The 25,666-nt window shown below is 45.1% G+C and overlaps 1 protein-coding gene across 5 annotated transcripts in view; it reads right to left on the minus strand.

The window, feature by feature from the left end:
* Nucleotides 1-17,179, minus strand: part of IRF2 (interferon regulatory factor 2) — a 44,102-nt gene extending 26,923 nt beyond the window's left edge. For 2 of the 5 annotated variants that reach the window (XM_075751956.1, XM_075751954.1), the window contains exon 1: nt 16,900-17,156. The gene's annotated coding sequence lies outside the window, so the exon portion shown is untranslated. Of the gene's footprint in view, nt 1-5,948; nt 6,040-16,899 lie in introns of all 5 variants that reach the window. The other 3 variants (XM_075751959.1, XM_075751955.1, XM_075751958.1) reach the window with 3 other exon arrangements.
* Nucleotides 17,180-25,666: the final 8,487 nt, after the last annotated feature.

Here is a 25,666-nt window from a genome sequence, read left to right on the forward strand (position 1 = left end):
GCCTCAGGACAGCACTGACCACAACAGTGCTAAAATGCAGTGGGTTTTTGGCAGTTGCATGTCAGCAATATCCTTGCAATGAAAATACCAAAAGTCAACTATACTGAGTAATTGCCTGTGGGAAATGAAGGTTGCCACATCTCCCCTCCAGAGCTGTTGAACCCATGATTTATTTGTACAGAAAGAAACATCAACTTTTGCAGTGCCTTAAAAGTAGCCTCTGTCTGTCCATAAGTGGGGCTAATGGGTGCACTTGGGAGTCTTATTTTGATGGCTTCAGGTGGGAGAACCTGCAGTCCATCCATCAGCGAGTAGCAGGACATCCTTCAGCCATTAGGAATCATTCAAGTTTGTGAAGACGTTTGAAATTCTCAAAAATAGGCAGCAAAGGCATGTAATGTTTCAGCAGCCATCACCTAACATCAAGCCAGCTTCATCCTCCACCAGAATACATTATTTATAAAGCAAACCTACAAAGCCAGAAACTAAGGTGAGCTATACAAAACAGCAGGCATGCCAAGTTCCTTTGCTCCTGCCTCTCTCCAGTATACCCTGCAGAAAGGAAAAAGCAGAAACAGTCGATCCTTGTAAGGAGAATGAAACATCAACATTTATAATCTGAAGCAGGCTGCAAAACCAGGACCACCTATGCACCTATCTCCCAGTCCTCGTCAACGTTAACATTGCACTTCCCTTGCACATTTACGCCTAGAAGCAGCTACATGCACGTGTCTGTATTTTTTGTATTGAGACAAGTGGACTCCTACCAGTATTTTCAGAGCTGCTAAGGCATCCAGTTGCCACCAGCTTCACCACCACAGCTCCTGAGCCGTGGGCACCCATCCACTGCCCTAAGCAAACCTCTCCAGAAGCCCAGTTACCTTTGCCAGCCCGAACCTTCGCACTTGGGTTAAGTGGGAGAAAAATGGCTTAATGCCTGCCTTGGGTCACTTGGCACCATCTTTCTCCACCTCGGACAGACCATGGCCAGAGATGGCCGGGCTGGCAGGGGAGAGGAGCAGAACCAGCTGGGGCTGCAAGTGAGAAAGAATAGCTCAAGCTCCACCAGCAGCAAAGGAGCACCTCTCACTCCATCACCCCACCCTTTGGTCCCATCCCAATTTTGTCACATGCTAATGCTACTCTCTGTATAGGCTGCTTTGTGAACAAGACCAGGGAACTTAGCAGGCTTACAAGCAACACCTCTTTCTGTAAGGCTTTTTTAAAAGGTCTGTTTGAACCTGGCTAATGGCTGTCATCAAGCTCAAAGATACGTGTAACAGCACAACCAAGAGGGGAGGGCACTTGGGCACGGGTGCGGGAATGAGCAGCTGGGGAGGACAGAGAGGAACCACTTAATCCAAAATCACTACTGAAGCCCCTTTGCTTTTAAACCACAGCTTCAAACTTGGACTCTACTGAACCTAAACATCTCTTTGGAGAGAGCACGGGAAAATGCTTAACACTCCCAGAAAGCCATGTTGGAGTCAAACTTTCTGGTATTACATCGAAAATAACTGTTTTTTCTTCTAGTTTAGCACTGTCCCATGGTGGGGGAAAGGAAGAATAATCGCCAAGAAATACAGTCAACTGCTAATGCAGATGAGACTCAAGAAAGCAGTTTTCTACCCTACAAGAAAAGGGGACCTCATTTAGACATGGAAGTAGGGCTACCTGCTGGAAACTCATTTTATGAACACTTGCCATTCTCAACAAGACAGCCAACCTTCAAGAGCCACAATTTTTGACCATACCTCCTACAAATGTATTAAGGCTGGCACCTCCGTGAATATCATTTCCCTTTTTTGCTCCATTTTTATCACCTACCTCTTTCTTAAAGGGAACCGCAGTCAGGGGTGGGAGTTTAAATGTATTGACGGGCATTAAGACATCAATAAAATTATTCCCAAGCAGGTGCCAAGCGTGAGACACTAATCCCAACTCAACAGGATTTGCCTGGAAGGGGAGGCCACTGGGAGCCTGTGAGGGGCCAAGCCCTGCACAAGAACCATGGCCCACTGATGCGCTGACGCCACTGTTTTTGAAGGGATTATTTTGACCTTTTATGAAGGTTTATTTACTGTACTATTCGTGCTAGCCCTGCAGTCAGTTCAGCCTTTTTTTTTGCAACTAGATACTGCAAAAACATGACGGAGGCTACCCCCCAACAAGCTATAAACTGTCCTAATCCTGCAGACGTGACTTGGAGGAAGAGTGCTGCGGAGGGCAGACAGCACAGGATCTGCTGAAGTCAGGCCAGCATAACCCAGATAGGAACATGGAGACCGGGAGGAGGCCAGTCAATAACACTGCTCCTGCTACTGCATGCTGCACTTGAAAGTGAGCTTTCCACAAGGAAATCACACCAGCAGCCTGGTGTGAAGCATGCAAGCCAACTTCCTAGCACAGACACAGCTGAAAGAAGAGTCACAAGGGTGTCAGAGAGGGAAGCAAGGGTACAAGGAAGTTTTAGTAGTCGTCACACAAAGGGCATTGAGCAGGCAGCCGTCACCACAGCATCCTTGAGACTCAATAAATCATACTGAACTTCAGCTCTATGCTACTTCGCAAGATGTATTTTTCTAGGATTCTTTATGCAAGACTCTTCAGAAGGAAACTCATAGCACCCATTTATTCTTAAAGAGGTATTAGAAAAATACTAGTTATTTTCAAGAGCTATTCATCTTTGAAGAGGCATTAGAAAATACGTAAGTGATGCAATCTATATATATGTAAATATTTTCACTCCATAATGTTCAATAAAGAGCTTTAGTCCTCCCTACTCTCTGCTACAACATCCTAGTAAATCTGACTTTTGTTTTTTCCCTGACGTAGATAACACTCCTGCCAGACAGAAAGTGTAACCTTTGAGAATGAAGAGCTCTGCACTAGAATTACAGCAGCTATAGACAGAAAGTGAAAGCAACAACATGGCAGGCATTAAATCTGAGCAGTACGAGATGTTCTCTTCCCTTCAGTTTCACTCCGACAGCGTCTGGGTAACTGAAAAGGCACAAAGGTTACCCCAAAAACACAAGCTACTCTATGCCTACAGATTATGGTTTTTTTAAATATATTTCTATGGAAGTAAAAAAAAAAATCTGAAAAAGCAATTCTTTCCCCATGACAAAGTACCCAGTTAAAAGATTTGCCAGTACATTCAACTGTTACTAATGGTTGTGAGAAGGTACAGTGGGATAAGATACTTTGAGATGCATTTGTGAAGTAGGTCACAGCCTTTCTCCAGAGCTGTGAATAAACATCTGTTCTGCAGAGGACTTGTGCAGAATATTGCATGGTATCTATTTCTTTTTTCTCTGCAAATACAGAATTATTTTTTTTAAATTGTCTTGTACTTGTGCTTTGCTGATAAACTTTTAAAGTATTCCCTTTGTTTGCTGATGCAAACAGAAAAGCAGTTCAGAAAAGCATCAATCATCCTGTGTGACCAAACAGCCTGAAATGAGACCATATGCTAATTTTAGGATTCAGAGAACTGGGTTCTGTATTTGTCCCTGTGCCAAGACAGTTCCAAGATACAAGGAAACATGATCTTATTTTACGGAACAGTACTTGGAGCAAAATTCTGTCCCTTGGTCACAGCTTGGACTCTGAGGATTTTGCATATAGGACCACCTTTTTCAACTATTCCACTGTGGATGCCCCTTTCAAAGGTAAGTATATCTTTAACTGTATGTACTCTGAGCAAAGACCTGCTTGGAAGTCAGGCTCGTCAGAGGGATATAGACTTTTCCTGGGTAAGAAAACCTGCTAGCCTCATCTGCTCAGAAATACTTCAGAAATGTGAGACTGACACTGAAACACAGACAACCAAAGTGCACTTTACTCAGCCGCTCCAATTTCAGACACCTGAAATCACCCTGCCTGCGGGGACACAGACGTCTGCCCAGTGCATTTCCCACCCGCCATGAGGAGGAGAATCCCACCACTGATGCTGCGGAAGCAGAATTAACATGCCTTCTTTACAATAACCCCAAACTACGCAAATATCCCTATCTTTTTTGGAACCAAAAGCAAAACACGTAATTAAAGTAGGATTAGTAAACGAGGAAAAGTGGGCATTGGCATACTCAGAGGTGCAAGGGTAAAGGGTTCAAAATAAAATCCTGAAGCTCTTGGCATTGAAAACAGATATGAAGCAAGAAAACATAAAACCCTGTAAGAGACTTCCTGGATTCATGGACAGTTAGCAAAACCTACTCTCTCTGGTCTTTTAATTGCATGTAATGGTGCCTTTCTTGTTCCCTAAGAATACTGTGAGTGATGCCCTGTTGAACAGGGAGGGATGAGGAAAACAAACCCAGCTCCTGTGTTGGCTATAACTCTTGATCCATACTGTAGCAATGGCAGTATTTTTCCTGCTCTTTCCTAACACTTTGGCGGCAGCAAAGACGCCATGAACATGCTATATCCTTCCTGTCCATCACCATGAAAAATAATTCACTGCGGGCAGGAAAGGTGGTATCTTATTTGCTCAGGTGCCTGCAGGAAGGAGGAAACTGCATCAAGACAGGCCGGAAAGTCAAGAGTTGGAGAGCAGGTAGGGTGGGAGGGCACAGGTCCTGGGCAGACTGGCCTGGCCATTAGGAAGAACCTGCACAGGCAACCAAGGAGCAATACTTCACCTGCTTCCCTAGGTTCCCAGACCAAAAGTGGCAGGGCTACAACAGGACCGTGGCTGGTGGGGGAAAGCTCTGTGGGGCACTGAAACACCTGGCAACCCAGGCTGCTGTGCAAGGGATTCAAGCCAGCAACAGCTACGCAACTTCCCGAGCCCCTGCTTGGTAGAGGCCAGGTTGTGCACACCTCGGGCTGTAGGGAGATGCAAGGTAGATGGAGGAGGGAAGCATTCAGCATGCCCTCCTCTCCTGTGAAAGAAACACAAAGGCAGAAGGAAGAAAAGCCCTTGCATCCTCAAGGGACAGAGGACAAAAAACACCCCAATCAATCCCACATTCTCCTGAAAACAAACAAACAAAAAACCCAACCAAACAAAACAAAGGCAGCAAATACCTCAAACGTGTATTGAGATCAGCATTTAGTGGTGGACTCGGCAATGCTAGGGTAACCGTTGGATTTGATGATCTTAAAGGTCTTTTCCAACCTAAACGATTCTTTGATAAACATGCCCAGGAAAACGTACAATGGGAATTCATACTGTATATAGAGTGTGTTTCATCAGCCCTATAGCATTTCTGTTCCACCCAAAGGGTGTTAACATGCCCTGGCTGGGATTCAGACATTACACACCAAACCAGACTCTTTCCTTTGGTTTCCATGCAAAACTTACTCTCCCTCAGCAGCAAAGACATGAGTTGTTATTTTGCAGTGATCTCAGGCATCATTAAAGGTAGCCCTCGGATTTGCAGACTAGAAGTGCACTGAAGAAAAGCCATCTTATTTTAATAAAACTAGAACCAGAAGGCTGTTTTTTTGCTTCTGGACTTAGCCATAATGAAACAATGCTTCAACCTCTCACTACCTACAATAAAATTTCCCTTGCACTGGCTCCTATGTTGAACATTATCATGACACTTGAACAACACCATGCCTGTGGTTGAGCCCATTCACTTCTCTGGCATGGCAGTGACTTACATCAGCAGGGAACTTGGCCCAGGCTTCTAACAAATAGATTGTTAAAGATTATCTCTGCATCCCTACCATGACAATCATCTGCACACACATGAATGTCTGCAAGTCTGGTGACAAACCAAAATGATTGCTTTACTTTCAACTTTAAAGGAATACTTTGTTTCCTGGGGGTTTCTTTCATTTGTTTCCCAGGTCTTGCCTGGAGAGAAGATGGAAATGCCAGATTCTGGTGGTATCAGGGTGACAATGCAAGCAATAGTCAACAGCATGGGATTACACAAAACTCTTCCCCTGCTACCTCCTCCAGGAGTCTCAAATGCAGCCATAAATTTTACCTGATTTATTTCCTTCTTCAGCTTTAAGTCTGATGATTGCTCAAGACTTGTCTTCAGTATCTGGGATGTCTATTTTTCTCCCAAAAGCTGCCTAGAAGAGAGATGGTGGTTTTCAGTAGTAGAGCTGTACTTCGCTCAGACAAGTTTGGGAAGGACTTGTTTACAAGCAAATTGCTAGCACAGTTGTCAGGGAATAATTTATTCCTTGCGTTGGGGAGCAGTTATCCCCCAATAAATCAATTTTATTCTGGAATTAAGTGCTCACACACAACTCTGCTCCTGAATACCCGCTCATAATAGCTGCTGCTGCTTAGCTGTGTCAGCCGGTATCCATGGAAGCCAACCCCTGTGTGTTCTTGAAAGCTGTCAGGAAAACTCAGCATTTGACACCTGATTCATAAGGAATTTTCCAGCCTGGTGAGAACTAGAAGGCTATTAAGGCTCAAACAATTATCAACAATCACTTCTTTTATCATACTGATGCAACTCAACAACATTTCTTAAAGTCTCTCCATGGCTCTATTAGACCAACCAACTCTTACGTGCTCTGTGACTATGTTTACAGGAGACATCCCTAACACTTTTAACAAGCACAACATGTTTTCTACATGTATGCCTCTGAAAGCAGTGGAAAAATCACACATGCAAGTATCTGCAAGATCAGGATCTTAAATTGTCAAAATACTTTTTAAAGCCTGGGCAGACTTCATCTCCCTGTCTAGCATTCTTCTGCCTAAGTACAGGGTCAGTGCTTTATAGGGTGCCATACGTAAGCAAAGCAGCCATCGTAAAACAAAAGTCCTTAATCTCAGTGTTCCCACACTGGTGGCTTGTGACCCTCAGGCAGGATTGCAGAGAAGACAGTGACATTTTAGAGGCACTCAGAGAGGCAGAAAAATTATTCCAGATAGTTAACACTGAGAAATGTGTTCAAGGAAGAGTTTTCACATTCACTGGCCATGACCTGCACCTGATGTAATCCACCTTGCTCGGATTGGGCTTGTTTCTCACAGCTACCTTTGTTTGTATAACATACTGTTCTGCAACACACAGCAAAAACTATTTGCACACTACACTAAAGTGCGATTTAATATTTGCTTAAAGCTTTCGTTTTATTGTCTGGGCAAGGGCAGTTTCTGCCACTGAAGTTAATAGCTAACCCACACCTACACTTTTGCTACCCGAACTTCTAATCGCTAGTGCAGCACCCAGAACTGAGAGCAAAAGACATAAATTACCTCTGCTTAACCTCTCAGCAAGCACCAAAACCACCCCCTTCAAGAAAGCAGTTTCTCCTTTACTTGCAAAAGAACATATTAAAGAAAAGCATATGCTATTTCAGATTTGTAACAAACACTCTCCTGCTTGCTTAGAGTTTTGCTTTACAGACAGACCACAGCAGACACAGACTTGGGGGCTGGGATCCTCTGAATCATCCACACTGCAAGCTGCAAACACGTCTGTCACATGCACTTATTTACAGTTACAAAAATAGCACCATGAAAGAAGCAGATGTGTTGAGCACAAAAATTAAATTTAATTAGTTATTACAGAGATACTGCTTGACACTGGAGAATTTAACAGAGAAATATCTTTCTTTTGTGCATACACTTTAAAGGCTTGCGCTTAAAGAGGGCTAAGTGTTAAATGCTTAATACTGATGCTTATTGAAATGGTATGATGTAATTCTCCTTTTTATAAAAATGCTACTCTTTCCATGGCGCACAGGACACACAAGAACTTCTTAACTCATTTTCCTGTTGAGATATGAATAGTTAATAGGATTGGTTACAAAATGTGCTCTTAATTTAAAGTTTTTGTGTTGACCACAGACCAACAGCAATGAGACAGCCTCAACTTCTGATCTGCAGCAGCTATTTCTATCTTGGAAGTTTCCTAAAATACTACTGAGCTAAAGTGAGAACACTGAACTCATCTTTACTTCTCATCTAAGCTGGATAAATATTATTAAACTAAACAAAGCTAGTCTTCATCAGCTTCCCTCACCAATCTCAAATCTCCAGAACAGTTTTGGCATCCAAAGAATTTAGTTCGGATATGCTCAAATGTAATGTTTGCAAAGTGTGAGAATTAGACCTCTGGAATTAGTGTCTTTCATTTCACCCTAGTACAGCTTCACCAGAGCAGCGATTGTCCAAGCTTCTCCTCAACACCCAACGAACCTTTTGGTCGATACAGCCCAGGAGCACGTATCTCTACATACAAGAAGGATATTCATTTGAGATTCCACAGCCATACAATCTTTGGCTATCTTTTGACTAATTCATCAGCTAGTTCTCAAGGTCAAAAAGGACCTTCTAGCTGCTGACTGATCTGTGGAAATGGAGTGAAACCATGTGCAGTCATTTCATGTCATCAGCAAAGCTGACATCAGATAACATCTTTTGGTTACTATTGATCTGACCTAGATCTAAGTGGACAACCCCAAAGGTGGGGGGAGCAAAAAAAAGCCCACCACATATTTTATACCTGATCCTATTAGCAATTCATATCTCAACATGAATAACTTTCAAGCGCACCTACCAGCTGAATGACTCGCTTTCATCATACTGGATGTCATCACCTCTGCTGTACATTCTGTACACATTTGCTACAACATTTCAAAATGCCACTTCCCGTACTGTGGGGCCATCACCCAGACCACTGGGTGGGAAAAGTGGTACCCAGATAAACCAGGGAGAGCAACCCCTACTACCTACTGTGTAGTCTGCTAAAGGAGTACTGTCATGCAGAAGAAAAATTTACCAGCAGATTAAATAAATAATAAAATTTAAATAATTTTTCAAGTTCAGCTCTCATGCTTCTTTGCTCTGTGTTTATTCTTTCATTTTTGCCAACTGGGAAATGAAAACCAATGGAGTCAGTTTCACTTTTGTTTATATTTGGTTTCAATTTTATCCTCAAGTTTTGCTTTCATCTTTTTCATGTAGCACTGTTGGGATTACAGATCCTGCAGGAAAGCTTTCAGTAATTTAAAAACATTCGTCTCCTATCCTGCCTTTTTTTCCCTATTGTGGAATTATTTTTATTTTAGATAAACTTTATAAGATGCTGTCACAATTTTGGAATGTGTTTGGGGGTAGAGGGTGTTTGATTTTGATTTACAGATGTATATGCCACATCCAGTTAAATTCAGTAGTTTAGTGTTGTCCACTGGATTCATCTCCTAGTTGCATATGGACATGGCAAATATATGGAAAATATAAAAACATGGTCCTGTCAGAGCAAGTCCAGAGGAGGGCCACAAAGATGATCAGAGGGCTGCAGCACCTCTCCTATGAGGACAGGCCGAGAGAGTTGGAGTTGTTCAGCCTGGAGAAGAGAAGGTTCTGGGAGACGTTATTGCAGCCTTCCAGTACCTAAAGGGGCCTACAAGAAAGCTGAGGAGGGACTGTTTACAAGGGCATGGAGTGATAGGTCAAGGGGTAATGGCCTTAAGCTGAAGGAGGGCAGATTTAGATTAGATATTAGGAAGAAATTCTTCACTGTGAGGGTGGTGAGGCACTGGAACAGGTTGCCCAGAGAGGCTGTAGATGCCCCCTCCCTGGAAGTGTTCAAGGCCAGGTTGGATGGGGCTTTGGGCAACCTGGTCTAGTGGCAGGGGGGTTGGAACTAGATGGTCTTTAAGGTCCCTTCCAACCCAAACCATTCTATGGTTCTATGATTCTATACAAAGCACATTTACACGATTCAATGAAACACCTTAAAAGAGCAGCCATTGCACCAAATGCACAAAAGCCCACATCATGCAGCAAATATATATTGCATATAGGCAGGAAATGCACATATAGACCTAAAGTTACTGCTATGTAAGACATTATCTTGCTTATATGAAGCTGTAAGAGCTGTGGCAGTAATGCTGTCAAGGAATGCCCAGTACCATTAGGAATATTACAGTACAGACTTTGTCTTCTGCACACTCATCAAGCTCCTAAAGTCACATATATCCCTCTGTACACATCAAAAAGCAGAACTTTACCACACTTTCAGACTTTCTTAAAACAAACCATAAGCAATACTTCCTCCTTTTGTGCTACATCGATGTTAAGTGTGTAAGTCTTTAAATTAAAAAGTACTTAAAATAATTTTACAGCAAAAGGGAAATGGTTACACAACATCCACTGTCACATGCAGTTCAAACTAAAGAACAAATGTAAATATTTTTGCTTTTGCCACAGCTTAATTCCATTCTTAACATCAGATATGCTGGGGGCTACAAACCAACCCTCTAAAAGTCAGCTGAAAAACTATCAAACTGTAATCTGCTCTACTTTTTAAGGGACGAGAATATGGAAATTATTACTTCCAAGTTCATCTTGAAAGCTAGCAACCTATATAGCAACAACTGAATGTGAAAATCATTTAAAGTTAGAATTTAGTTCTGTACCTTGGGTGAAACAACATGCCACATGCAGGCAGATTTGCTCCTGGATGCCTGTGTCCAAGCTGCAACAAGATAAAACGTACGCCTTGTACTAAAGACTGCTGTACATTTGTTGCAATCTGCCCCCAAGCAAAGGGGTCAGAAAATTTCCAATATGCACAGAGCCAGGCTTGCGGTATATTATACATTAAGAAAACAAACATTATTGCTTACCACTTCTTTCTTTTCTCCCTAGCTCATTCACAAAACCAGTAATTTTTCATCAACCCCCCCAGAAATTGAAAACATATCTGGCACTATCTGGAAGAGCAATATTTAAAATTGTTTTACAGTCTATCAGTAAGAAATGTGTGCTGTACAATGTATTATTTATGCTACATACAGAACATCTAATTTTAAATTTATATACATATGTAGATATGTACTCTTAACTGTTAACATGCATTCCCTTCCACTAACTGTTAATAACTGTTAGTCACTGGTCCCAGTTTTTCTTTCTGGCTATTTTAATCTATTTTAAACTTAACACAGGAGTTCACACATAGTCAATACAAGGAAGAACCTTCATACAGTTCCAACAAAACTTCTGAAAAAAAGGAGGAATTATTTAATTACACTGAATGATTTTTTCCATAATGTTATTCACACATGAGGAATATGCAACTTAATAAATCTGTTCCTCTCATTCACTGCACCCAGAATATTTCTGGCTTATTTTTTGTTTCGCTTTTGCACTTGTTATCTCGAAGGACAAACCAGAAAATATTTTACATTAATCATAGTATATAGCAGCATAAGCTATAATAAAACTTCTGTAAACACTACCTTATGGTTTATGCCCTCACTATCACAATCATTGTAGGCCTTTGAAGAACTGAGTTTCAAAAGGGCAATCTTTATGAAGGAGTGACAGAGATAAGTAAGAGTCCCGCAAAAAGAGTAACACGTGATTAGTTTTACCTCTTTACTTACAATGGACTGTGACTTTCAATATAAGATCTGCAAGATATAAGCTGAGGTTCCAATACTGCAAAAATCAGAGGAATTTTGCTGGGGTACCACTCCTATGCAATGTTAAATGCATACAGGATGCACTTAACCTGACTGTAGCTTGTGTCAGGTTAACAAGTCCAAAGGTTAGAAGCACAGATTAAACAGGATCACCATAGAAACATTTTTTGCTGCAAGTTTCATAAAATCTTGTGCCACAAGATTGACATTAACAAAGGGCAACACACAGTCTTGCTTCTCTTTGTTATCTACAAACGGACCGTAGCTTAGGCTTCTCAGTGGAGAAGGTTTCTATTTGCAGTTTTCAGAAATAATTCTTGATCAGCATCTGCAATAATTTTTTGTGGGCAGTCAGTGCCCGAAATTTGATATTGAACTGTTCTGACTGCCAAGTTGCACAGCAAGTTTCTCTCCCACAGACTGCCTATTCACTTGTGAACCCCCATAAACTCCTGACACACACAAAGTGGCCATGAGCAACACAATTTATGGATTGCAGAACAAACACCTCCCGTTGTTTTGAAGCTGCCTCCCAATTGTTTTATTTGGGTCGCACTTATCTTATCTGTACTGTTACTAATTCACTTTCTTCATGACACTAATGATTATAAAGAACATCCCCACATTCTCTTCAGTCCCTTCTTTTCCAGGATGCCCACTCTTTCAGAAAAGCTCTTTCATACTGTTGATCATCTTTGATGCCCTTCTCTGTAGCTCATCAACTTTCACTACATCCCTTTTGAGATGGGGGAACAAAAACTGTTAACACTATTCACTATTCAGGAGAGGGGAGCAACACAGATTTAGAGTGGCATGACAGTGGGTTTTTTTTTTTTTTACTCCTTCCTAATAATTCCTAACCTGCCCTCTCCTTAGCTGCTTCTGGGCACAGAGCTTATTTTTTCATAGGATTATCTGTGTTGTATGATCTTTTCCTGAGTAAAAAGTCAGTTCAAACTTCATCCTTGCGTACACAAAGACTGCATTCCCTTCCACATACATTACACTTACATTGGTCTGGACTTCCAAACACTTACATCTGGACTTTCAAGATGAGATCCTTCTATAGTCTTTGTGGTTCAGCCTTCAGGATTTTACTGCTCGGAATGAGTTAATACAACCAGTAAACTTGTCACATCAGCACCTCTCCCTTCCTCCATCCATTGAACAGTATAGACCCTGGGCAGACTTGGGGGTGGGGAAGGGAGGGGACGGGCACAGACAACACACAACTGGCGGCCTCCTTTCATTGAGCAAACTGACGGTGACCATATGACCCAGAGCAATCTGACCCGACTTTGAAACCGGCCCCGCTTTAAAAAGGACTGTATCTACCAGACCTCACCAATAGCTCAGCAATGCCTTTAGAGAACTCCAGAAGACTTGCAATGCGCAACTCCTCCTCAACAAAAGTCAGGCCTAGTCTTTGTCAATGTATCGCATTTATACCCGTGTTCACTCATGCCATTCACTAATCCCTGGCAAGCAAACAGAAATGACCACCCTGGAATTCTCAGTCTCCCCAGAAACCTTGAAAAACTGACCACTCATTTGTCACCTTCTACTCCTGGAGCACCAAGGCAGGCCTACGCAGCAAGTTACACACAACAGGCAATGTATCAGCATTTTCATATTTCAAGTTCCTCCAAAACTCTTCAGCAAGTATCACCTCCTGCCATCTGCTTCATCCTTCTCAATGGTTTGTTCTGATACCCTCTCTTACAGGCACTTCAATTTGGGAGAAATCCTCCAACATGCTCACTCCTTAAAAAAAGAAAAAGCCTACTGGAAGGGAATCTCCTTAAACTCTTCCTCAGTGAAGCAAGGCTCAAAGAATTTGTTTCACTCTTCTGCTATGACTTTATCTTCCTTGGGCACTCCTTCTACACATGGATCACTTATCAGCAGGCTTCCTGCTTTTGATGCGTTTCAAAGAAGATTTACTAATTGTTTTCATGCCTTTAGCAACTTGTTCCATGACTTTTTTTGGCCTACCTTATTGTGTTTTACACAGATTTTTATGTTCTTTTCCACCTTTCCCATTTGGAGAGAAAGCTTTAACTTCTTTTAAAAGATGTCATTTTACTTCTACCAAGCTCCTTTACTTTGCTTGTCAGCCTGCTCAGCTTTTTTGGTATTTCTGACAGATACTGTGCGATTGCTCTGAGCCTTTACTATAGTGTCTTTGAAGAATTACATGCCACCTGCAAGTATTTTAGACTTCTGGCTGCCTCTCACCGTTTTATGCATTTTTTTCCTTGCTTTATGAAGATTTACTTTGGAAAATGAAACACTGCCACAACAACCCTTGGCTTCACTGCTCCTGAAGCAACACTGAGTCTAAGCACATTATGATCACTGTCGCGGCATAGCTGGCTGGCATTTTTAACGTAAAATTTTGAACTTAATTCTTGCTGGCCAGGACCTCATCCAGAGTGGCTACACATAAAGTACCCTTACAAGCTACACCTAGGAAGCAGGGGGTTTGGCATCTAAAAAGTTAGTACCTGGGCCAATTTCATGTTGGAGCACGACATAACCCAACTGAAGCCTCCCATTACCATCGTATTGCCTACTTGTGTAGCTTTGCTACTCTCCCTTCATATATGACAGTTGTCAACATCTTAGTTGGGCAGACAGTCATATAACCCTGATCTCCACTCTTCCTATACAGGCCTAGAACATCAATTCATAAAATACTGTGTTACTTCCCAAAACACTTATTTCCTCTTTAACAAAAAGTATCCCATGTCATACATGGGCAAGATGCTCTGTCCTCTCTATGCCATCTACAGTATCTGAGCTTCCACAAATTTTCTGATACTCCAAGTATTATATCATGGAGATGTTTTAATACCAGTTTTAATACCATGGGGATGATGCTGCTCTTCAGCAGAGGATGTGTCACAGCAAACTTTATGTTCTTCGCCTGTCAGCTTTTCCCCACTGTTTGGATTTTAAACTTACATTAATATAGACATAGTACATATAAATAAATATATGATTTTATTTAAGGCACACGTAGCCTGGCTGCTAATGTATTTACATAAAGCCCATTTTTCTAATGTAGACTCTTTCTATTCCAAAAGCTTTTCCATTTCCTCTTGAATCTTAGCTCCTTTTTTTCTGCATCATTTTCTCAGCTGTGCATTAAGGCTCTGCCTCTCTCTGACTCCACCTGGTCTCACATATCAAAGACCTCCATGCAACGGAGGTTGGGGTCTTTAACCCCCTTCCTAACAGCCTGCATGTTACTTCTCATACCTTCTGGCTACCCCTTTCTATGTAACATGGCCTCTGATGAACAGCTCTTCTCGAGAGACCGACATGACATCTTCTGAAATCTGTCACTTTTGTAATCAGCAAGTAACTGTGTGGCACAGCAAAGATACGTGTCAAATATAATGGCTGACCGCTCTAACTGCCCCTGCCGACCAGCTGGGACCCCCAGCCTCAGAGGGATAACACCGGGGCCAGCAGACTGCCACCTTGCCACGCCTGTACCTAGCTGAACAACTGCAGCATGGCACATGACCACGACAAAGCAATACCATGTCAAAGGAGTCAGCACTCTCCAACCTTTCACCACCATTCAGCAGTGAAAAGGAACCGCAGCGCACAAGGGGCACGTGAAGTAATTCTCCTGTGGGACATTACCAACAGGGGCCAGAGAAGGACACCCATGTCTCCGAAGGGGCTGGTAGCACGGAAAGATTGCTATTCAGACGGAAACCATCTGCCTCACAGAACAATTCTGCTACTTTTATAATTATGTCACTGTTTCCGTATTAGGGTGAATTTAAATGTTGCTGCTCCACTCAACTCTCTTTTTATGGTACTAATGCAGGCATTCTGCAAAGGTTATTATATGCAAACCCATTAAGACTTAAATAAAATAAACTTAAACATGCCATATTTCATCTCCAGAAACTGAGGTTGTAGTTTACAATGGCTCCTACGTTCGAGAGACCGCTGTCTGCAAGATCTTAGCATGGTAAGCTGGGCTATAAATTACAACCATACACTAACAAGGAACAAATTTCTGCACTCTGAAATTCCTTTATCTGAGCACTGTGTCTAAATAAATAAGCCTCAAACACTTTGCTGTTCAGGTGCTCACACTAATCAGAATGGGAATTAGAGATCTAAATATCTCAGGGAACCTGGGCCGAGGGATCCAGTTCTTCAAACACTTGCAACTTTGACCCCCAGACATTGCGAGACACTTGGAATTGGACCCTCCACACTACACAGAAACAAAACCTCTCTTCATAATTCTCCTCTGGAGGAAGACATCCAGGGCTTGGCCCTCCACTTGCTGGCGTGGAGCAGGCAAACCGCCACGCAACGAGCCACAGCACGGCAATGCTGCCTGTACCCACAAGAAAAGAGACTATTCCTGCAAAAAACAGAATGGAGAGCGCAGTTCAAGGCTCTTAAAGTGTTCTAACGACACACTTGCTAACGCTGGATTCATTGACAGCATACAGCACGGGGGAAAAAAAGGAAAAAAAAAACCACCCAGAAACGCTTGCTTCCTAGAGGTGTGTTTACTTTAAGATCTAGACACAGAGGCGGAAAGGCCTGCTGCACAGGAGCGAGGAAACACCACCGCCCATCAGCGGCCTGCCCTGTGCAGCACTTCACAGGACTTCCTCCTTCCGCTGGTCCCACCGAACCCACCCGCGGCGGCCTAACCGCCCCTCAGAGCGCGCTCCGACTGCGACGCGCCTACCCCTCCTCCCTCCGCACCGCTGGTGCCATCCCCTCACAGGAACAGGACACCCACCACCACCGGGCGCCTCAGCCGCCATCCCGAGGGGGAGGGGGGGGGAGTTTAACCCGCTGAAGACGGGACGGGGAAAGGCGGAGGCCGCGGCGGGCGAACCGCAAAGGCACCGCCCCGCCGCTTGTGTAACGGACCGTCCGCGGGGCGGGGGAGGGGCGGGCGCGGAGGGGGCGGGGCCTCTGAGGCCCCGCCCCCTCCGCGCCCGCCCCTCCCCCGCCCGCGCGGCCCGAGGCACCCGCGGGGGCAGCGACCCCCCCTCACAGCGCGACCCCCTCCCGCAGCCCCTCCGCCCGCCCGCGCTGCGCCACCGCCGCGACCCCCCACACACACCCCCCCGCCCTTACCGGGGTTACCGGCAGCCTCCAGGCCCGCAACAAGTGCGGGGGCCCCCGACCCGGCCCGCGCCGCGCCCTGGCCCTCCAGATCCAACGCCCCCGCCTTTGTCTTGGCGCCGGAGATCCCCACCCGGGAAGCGGCGGGTACCCCCCCCGCCCCCTCTCCGCCGCAACCCGCCGCCTTTCCCCCCTCCCTCCCCCCCCCCTCGACCGTGCCCCTTCCCAAATGCAACGGCGGAACCGGGCTCGGCCCCGGCCGCTACAGCCCGACCTTTTGTTTTTAAACCGATGCGCATCTCCCCGGGAGCCCCGCCGCCCCGTACGCGAAAACAGCAGCAATGCGAAAAATAATTTAAAAAAAAAAATTATTTCAGAAATTAAAAAATTAAATGGCAAAAAATAAAGAATTACCTTGCCGGCCCGTTTTCGCGGCCCTTATATAATTCCTCAAGGTTACCGCCGTTGCCAGGGGACGCGAAATGGAAATGAAAACAGGCGCTGAATAATCGCGGGAGCAAAACTAAAAGTTAACTGCCTCCGCCCGGGCGGAGAAAGGTCCAGATCGAAAGCAAAACAAGGAGAGGAAGCGGCGAGGCCGCCGGCGCTTGGAAATCCCCCCGCCTCTCCGCCGGGCCGGGCCGGCCGCGCAGGCGGCGGGGGCAGGGCTGCGGCGGCGGGCGCGGAAGCGCGCTGCGCCCGTCATCGCCACGGCACGGCACGGCACGGCGCTTACCCCCCGCCCCGGCCCCGGTAGCCGGTTAGCCCGGTTAGCCCCTTCCTCCCCGAACCCCCGCGCCCCGTTCATCCCGGGGGACCGGTGGATCGTTTCGATGGCGGGTAGTCGCGGTGCTAAAGGTTCTCTCGGGTGCTGCTGGAGGACCGTCGGCTCCTACGGCATCTTTAAATATTTTTAATTCAAGGTCTGGCTTGCATGTGGAAATCTTACATTTTATTCATAGCTTGACTTGTGACAGAAATAACTCCCACTCCCAGCCCCAGTAAGGCGGGGGGGAGGGGGTGGTCAGCCCCCCGCAGGTCTGGCCGAGAGCCGGAGCCGCCAGCCCCGGGACGGCTCAGACCCGCACGGAGTGGGGGGGCGTTATCCCGCCGTGCACAAGCCCGTGGCTCAAAGCAGACCCTTCCCAACATCCTGGGGGGGGGGATCCCTACAGCCCGGCTCCTCCAGCACCCACGGTATCACTCCCTGCTCCTCTTCCCCCTCCGCTGAGGTGGTCTGGGTCTGGCACACACACATGCTGGGACTGTCATTGCCTTTAAAAAGCGCTACGGCACAGTCTTACCATGAGGATAATTTCAGACCAGGTCCTTTGAACCCAGCGAGTCTCAAGCAACATTACCTCAAGAGAGAGCTGTTGGATTTCAACAGATTTTGCAAGCTGCCGTTGGTCATGGAGTCTATGCAGAGACCAAGGGTATTCTGCAGAATTCAGATAATCCCGATGCAAACTACAGCACATAAAACTGACTGAGGAGAGGTTGCAATACGTCATTCCTGGCCTTACCCAAAGATGATGAAGGAAAGGCCCCAAGCACTGGGGGACTGGGGGAGATAGGAAATGCACTCATTACAAAAAGTCTTATCTGGAGAGGGAGTTGTACACATCTCTCTCACAGGCATGCATATCTATACGTATGCTATATGTATGTACATACACATATTCAGGTAAGCAAGTGGTATACCTACATGTACAGCTACATGATCACAGCCATCAGTGGTGGGAGGAATGCCAGGACACGGGAGTTTGTGCAGAGGAGCGCACAGGGGGATAGTTACAGAGTGGTGTCCTCTCCGGTGGGACGGCAAACGGAGAGGTAGGTGGTCCCCACGACCCTCTGCGGCAGCAGCCCTGGCCATGCACAGGACACTGATGGGGTGACGGGTCTGCCCTTGTGAGTGACAAGTCCTGCTGTTTTGGAAAGTGCTCTCCCTGCACAGAGGAGAATAGTTTAGGTTGGAAGGGACCCATGGATGTCAGGAATCCATCACCTCCCAAAAAACGCTGGGGCCTAGCAGGTAGCTGTGGTCCATGTGTGCACCAGTAAAGTAGGAAAGGGCAAGGGAGATGTTTTGGAAGCACAGTGTAGGGTACCAGGCAGGACGGTAAAATCAAGCATCTCCTCCAAAACTTCTCCAGAAACAGTCCCAGCAGGATGGCAAGGTCCACACCGATGGGGAAGGACACAGGCCTCCAGAGCATCTAACAAGGAGCTGCAAGAACGGTCAGATTCACGTGGCAGATACTTACAGAGGAGAGGAGACCAGAGGGAATAATTTCCACGAAGCCATCACAGTGGAATGAGGATGATGGACCTGGGACATCTTGGCTTTGAATTAGCATGTTGACTGAATAGATGTGGAGGGAGAGGAGATAATCGGGGGGGACACAGTAGCGACAGGACACAGCTTGTACGGGAGGGTCAGACTAGGAGGGAAAGGGGCTATACAGTCCTGGCCAAAAGAAGCAGTGAAATCAGCTAACTCCAGCAACTAAAGCTGAATTTTTATAGACTTAAGGTCTAACTAGGGAAACGGTAGTATTAAGATGGTATTACCGACTCTGCCCAGGATGGAGGCGGTTATTATGTCAGGTGTGATTAGAGAGCAGTAAAGTGATTGAAAGTGAGAAATTTCTAACCAAGCTGTTCCCGCTCAGAAATAAGATCTTGCAGTTGTAATTACTCTGTGGAAGGTTCGGCTCAGCACTCAGAAACTGTCGCAAAGCTGTTGGGACATGCCAGGACGGAGCGGAACTGAGATCGTAGGGAGGGCTGCAGCATGCCTGTCTCCGGTGGCTCTGGCCCATGTGTAACAGAAATGGCAAAGATCCAGAGAAAAGCAGCAAAGATAACTAAAAATGTGGAGCGACCTCGATGTTAGAGAGATTCAAGGATTCAAGTGACCAGGAGATTTTAGGCTGGAGAAGTGATAACCAACAGAAAACGGTGAGACAAGAGAGAATACACATCATGAGGAGAGAAGAGCAGGGACAGATTATTTGCTTGCTTTTCTAATATAAGAACTAGAGAGCATCAAGTGAAACTAGCAGGTGGCAGATTTGAAGCAAACAGGAGGAGGTGGATCTTCACGCAGCAGGTAGTTAAACAGTGGGACATCCTGCTTTGAGGTACCAAATGTTCATCACAGGGGATCCAAAAAAGCACACCAACACATTCACAAAAGAAAAAAGAAAAAGAAAAAACCCACCAAAACCATGTAAAGACACCAACTCCGCATCAGGCAGTCCCCTAAGCCACAAATTTCTAGGGGCTAGAAGCTGTTTGGAGGATGCCCTTGTCCTAAGCCTTGAAAAAGGCCCGACTGGGAATGGAAATGTCTGCAGATGGCTCAGGACGGGGCGGGGGGGGGGGGTGCCTGGTGCTGCTCCCTCCCTCCCAGCAAAGGGAAGAGCAGCTCGGGCTGGCTTTTGCAATGTTTCGCGGCTGTTGTCATTTCTAGTATGTGCTTTTAATTTGTTTACAGAATGAGCCAGCTGTGAAAAGACTGTAGCTTATGTATCAGCAGATATTGTGGGGAAAAAATGCTTACCATCATATTAATAATTTAACATCACACTCGGAAGACTGCTTATTCACAAAGTGGCAATGCCGTGAATGACATTAATTGGTTTTGGTCAAATAAAACACAGTTGGCTTCCTTGAGAAACACTAGCCAAACCATTGAGCAGAATTTGCAGCTCACTCTTGACATTTCTTCCCACCGCCTTGGGCTGATCTCAATGGGGCACATTCAAGCATCTCGACGGGGCGCACTCAAGGCATTAACAAAGGTGTTTCCCTTCACCTCTGCTAGCACCGCAAGTTCACAGGATCTACCAGAAGTTAAATTTTCTGTTGTGATTCTTTTTTTTTGATGTTGAAAGGTAATGGGAATGGGCTAAACTTAACTTGCAGCGGTGACTCATTCCCTCCAAAAGGAGACTTTTACCTCTCATGAATTTGCTGTTTCAGTAAAGCTTTAAAATCCGAAAATTTAACCCAGAAGCATCAAATATCCACAGTTTTTTCTCTGTAGAATTGCCAAAGTTTGCAACTTACTCTTTTAATCACCTTCCTTAGAGATCCAGCTACTGGAATTGGTTGTTTCCACTAGCATCCTGCCTTTCCTTCACAAAAGATTCACAATTCTGGCCTGGCCTTCGTTTCTGTGAGAAAAAACTTGAAAATGGGAATCCTTTAAGCTCCAAAAGGTAAATAAGCCAACCAGCTTATTTTTAAAGTTGAATAATATTTTTTAAAAGTTTAATAATATTTATGAAAATTTCTCTTTTTGTTGTTATTGGGCTTCACGCTGCCTTTAAGTGGAGCTGACTATACCATCATTTTGGTTCTTAAAACCACTGTCACAGGCATTGTGACTTTTTATCCGTAGAATTGGAGTAGTTGAATTTTCTCATGGAGTTGGGTCCCAAGCTTACATACTCACCCACAGCTGAATTGTTTCTTTTTCTGGTACATTAAAGTAGGAAAGCTCTCCAGCAAAACCCATGTTGGTAACTTGCATTACAGGCCAGTGCTTATCAAGAAAATAAATCAGTTGCAAGAGTCCTATAATTCTTACTTTAATACTATTATCCACGTCTTTCTGAGTGCCTACACCCATTTTTAATCATGGTGCATGGTGAAATTTATTTTCAATTTTCATTTGTCCTCTGAAAAACATTCTGATGCTGATGTAATTTGTAGCACTGATATTTTTGGATACTACATAGTAATGGCACCTTTCCTATTAAAAAAAACCCCAAACCACAATATTTCTGATTATAGTTAAGAATTTAAAGTATTTGCATATTACTATAACACAAATCATCACCCCAAGTGTAATGGAAAAAATGTTGGCTAACACATTAACAACTTGTAATTCATTTCTCCTCTGAAATCAGTTTTATTCGTTGGAGGTGGGTTTTTATTTGATGTACTTTGTGTTTATACTGCTGTAACTAAAAGGACTGTCTGGTCTCTGGTGTTTCTGCAGTGTTCTAAAAGCATTTATGCTTATGTTAAAATTAACAGAAGCTAAAGCTCGTTGCTCCTTTGTCACTTTCGCTGTGATCCCAGCCTTGGCACGGGCAGGGGGACGGGCAGAGCAGTGACCATCAGGAAGCGTCTGCAAACCATCGCAGGTGGAGCCCTGGAGATGCAGCTGGGTCTCTTCTTCCTTACCCAACATCGGTGGGGCACGGGCGGGCAGGGTAAGCTAAATCACTTAAGTCCCATTTGAGCAAATATGCCCTTAAACACAAGGACATGAGCAATTCCTCTTGCGTTCAGAGAGAGTCTTCACGCACCCGAAGTTACGTGTGCACGCAGGAGCCTGGATGGGGAGAGCCTCCCGGCTCACCCTCTTTGCCTTTGTTTTGCCCAGGTTCCTTACCTCAACCTTTTGTGGTCTTCCCTCCTTTTCTTTCCTGCTCTAACAGCTGCAGGGTGGCGTGTAGCTTGCTCAGGCTGCTTCCACGGGATGCGGTCCCCTGCCCATTCCTGGTGGGGCTCCAGCATGTCATCTCAGGGGACAGAAGCACGACCTGAGGGCCTCCCGCAGCAGGAACCCATCAACAGCAGCAATGCTGTATGGCAGCAGCACCACCCCAACGCTATTCACAGCACGAAGAGGGAATTTCCTTAACGCATTTCAGAGCAAATCCATCCATGGGATAATTTCTTTGTCTCCGGTTGGGTTACACCAGCGGGGAGACCTAGCCTTGAGAGGCTTAACAGGGTGTCTACATTAATGAGTACTTCTCAGCTCTCACATTCCAGCTGTGCTGATCTTCTGATTGCTATGAATTTAGATGGTGGGAGTATTGCTTTGTTTTTATTGGTAATAATTAAAGTAATAATTACAGAAAACTGTTCCAGGATGGAAAAAATCTATTTGCTCAGACCAGATCTCTGAACAGAAAATTCTCTAGCCGGCAAAATAAAACTTTTGCAACTCAAAGCCTCTTACCCTCTCAGTAAAGGTAAGTGTCCTCATTAAGGTGCTGCTTTATTCAGCCCTTAGCGAATTCGGTCAGAAAAAGCCAAGAGATAAAATAATAACCCATGACAGACATCTTTTCTACTAAGGAATTTTTATACCTTCCTGATCATATTGGTCTGGCTGCACCCAGGTGCTCGAGGAGGACAGATAAGCGGAGAGAGCCTGTCATCTGAGTCAACAACATATATACAACATAGAAAAACACTGCTGAGGGTTAGACTGCCAATTCATTTTACTTGTCACTGCTTTTATCTGGCTGCAGTACTTCAGCCCCATCGCTCTGCCAGCTCAGCTGCTGTACACAGTTCATTTTCTTTAGCAGGAGGAAAGAGAGGGAACGAGGAACTTGCTTAACACCAGCATTGTGAGACAGTTTTAGTTACGTCTCTTGGCCCTCGCAGCAAGTTTTAGGGAGGAAAGCAGTCCTTTAAAAAACATGTACAGCATTTTGACATTTCAGGGCTGGAGTGGAGCTTGGCAGAGAAAACCTGGATGGGAGCCAGGATGCTTCAGCAGATCCTACCTGAAAGTGATACTGCTTAGGCCTGCTTTAACAGAGCATTTTGCTGAAGTGGAAGCTTTTATGGCAATTTTCCCAGTGAAACTGAGGTAGAATAAAAAGATAAGTGATATATCACCTATTGGCTTGACAAAGCAGAACAAATGCTTTTTCTTCTGGATAATAATGAGATATTAAGAGCTTTGCTTCATATCATGTGTAAACACAGGCTCTGATTTATTAATTCAAAACTTATTTATTATTAAAATCAGGTCAATTCTCTTTGTTGTGGGGGAAGGGACTTTTTTCTCTTCATTTTCTGTTTGTAGTGGATTTTCACATATAAAGAAGCCTTTCCAGGGACACTCAGCCCTCAACAGGCACATTCCCCCATCAATCACTGTCTGAAGCAGACGGTGCTCTTCAAATCCTGCCAAGGTCCCATGGCTTTAGTGGGAAGAAAGGTCCCATGCCATGCTAGGGATGTTTTCCTCCCCTCTAGAGCTGGAGGATGGGAGGACAGAGGGAGCCAACCCACCCGTGGGACCTTCTCCAGGCTGCCCTGGGCATCACCTGGCAGATGCACCCATGTGGGTGAACCAGCATCCCTCCTGGATGGGACCACCACGCCATCCCTGCCTCCCATGGTCCATGTCAGTGCATCCCTGCACTTGGGCAATGGGGGAGCGGCAGGGACCGTCACCCAGCCCAGGAAGAGAGGCAGGAGGGACACGGCCACCTCACCCACCCTCTCAAGGGTGGCAAAGAAGTGCCAATAAGTGGGGGGTCCTGCTCAGGAGATCTCCTGCTGGCAAAGCAGGCAGTGCTCTGTGTGCCCCCCCAGCCCATCTGCCCCTGCAGCAGCCTCTGACACTACAAATCTGGGGAGCTACTTACTTAAATATAGCTCAAGCCTTTCCTCTTTGGTGTGCTCCCCAGCTGTTACCGCAACACAGCCTGGGTGACAGCCCAGCATGACTCCTAGCAAAGAAAGAGGAGCGAATTATAAACATTTAATTTAAGGCTCTTCTACCTTAAGTTAAAATGGTCACTGCAAGTTACAAACCCATTTTTAAGTCAGCACTCTCTTCAAAGCTTTGGCTCTTTTGCCTTTCCCAATCAGTGTTTAATTACTAACAGAAGAGTAATTTTTGGATAACAAGTCCCATCTGCTCAGTGCCTGCCTGTATTTGGCCTGGCAACCCCTATCTCCAGAGAGCTTCTCCATACCTTCTGCACACCCAACCACCTGTCCTCTCAAAGCAAGAGCGGGTACCACATCTTCTGAGTACACCAAACTAGCCGAAGCTGAGCTCCTCTGTTGCACCTTTGGTGCTAGCCCATCGAGTCCAGCAAGTTCATTTTCTGAAAGGCAGCAGCTGGCCCTGCTGAGCTGTTTCTGGAGCGCAGCTCACCCATGACTCATCTCTCCTGCAGCCCATCTCACTGCACTTCTCTTTTGACAAGTCATTTCTGTCTCTCTGACCGTTGCCCTGCTCTCAGGTTTGCTAAGCCCACATACCCAAGGAGAGACTCTTTCAGAGGCGAGCAGATTGTCGGTGTCAGAGGCTGAACAAGAAACCTTTTATGGCGTAGTAAAAGCCAACATCAATTATAAGTCCTCCGTTCCCAGAATCTGCCATCATTACTGGGGTCTTGATGGGCCATATTTGCGGGGAAACCACCTTGGGGAATGCAGCTGGAATGCAGCTGGAAAGATGCTGAGTCGGTATTTGAGTGCAAGGGATCTCCAAACCCTGGGCAGGGTTGCTTTATCACTTTAAAAGAAAGAGGCCGTGGGAGCGGAGGGAGGAGGAGGAAAGCAGTTGACTATTAATAGAGAATATGAGTAGGAGCTTTATTTTGAATGGCTTCTTTAATTAGTGACATGCAATGCAGAAGCAAGGCTTGCCACGCAGTTTACCTGCTGACATCCTAAGCGCAGATCAGAGAGAAGCCGGCAGATAAAAAAACATTGCCATGCAGAGGAGTTTTAAATAGGCTGTGCAAAAATGCACAAATTGAAAAATAGCCAGGAGATCAATCAACCTTGATCTTCAGAGAGATGGTCTCTGAATGTAGGCTAGTGGAGTCAGTGCCAGCTCAGACTCAGGTAATTTAAGTTACCTTCCCAGCCTTACCTGCCCGCCATGAGGTTTCCCCATTGCTTTTGTTTCTCTCAGACCGTCTTTTATGTTCGTGTGGAGGATAAGCTCCCAGAGATAACAGCTGTCTCATCTTACTCAGTTTTACAGTGCCCAGTACAAGCATGTCGCGCTTTCTCAGGAACCCTGCTCTTGTACGGTGCTACGAGAAATAATATTGCTCTGTACAGCGGTTCTCCAGTAGCACAATGTATTTGTACTTGTGTTTTCAGTATGTCAAAGAAATCAACAACAACAACCAGAAGCAGCTATTTAAAGCTAGGAGAAGGCTTGCTTCCTTAGCTCGTAAGACGTGGCACAGCAGTTGGGCCCATGAACCCAACTGGACTTGAGTGGTACATTAAATTAGTGGGACTATTTTGAAAAACACAACTCAGATGCTTGTGGTTTCTATTTGCACCTTGCTTTAAATAATTACATGTGGGGTGGCAAATCCTCCTTCTAATGAAAGAAGAAAGGAGTACTCCACAGGTATGCATGTTATGGTGCTGA

The sequence above is a fragment of the Balearica regulorum genome, chromosome 4 (assembly GCF_011004875.1).
Source record: "Balearica regulorum gibbericeps isolate bBalReg1 chromosome 4, bBalReg1.pri, whole genome shotgun sequence".
NCBI lineage: Eukaryota > Metazoa > Chordata > Aves > Gruiformes > Gruidae > Balearica > Balearica regulorum.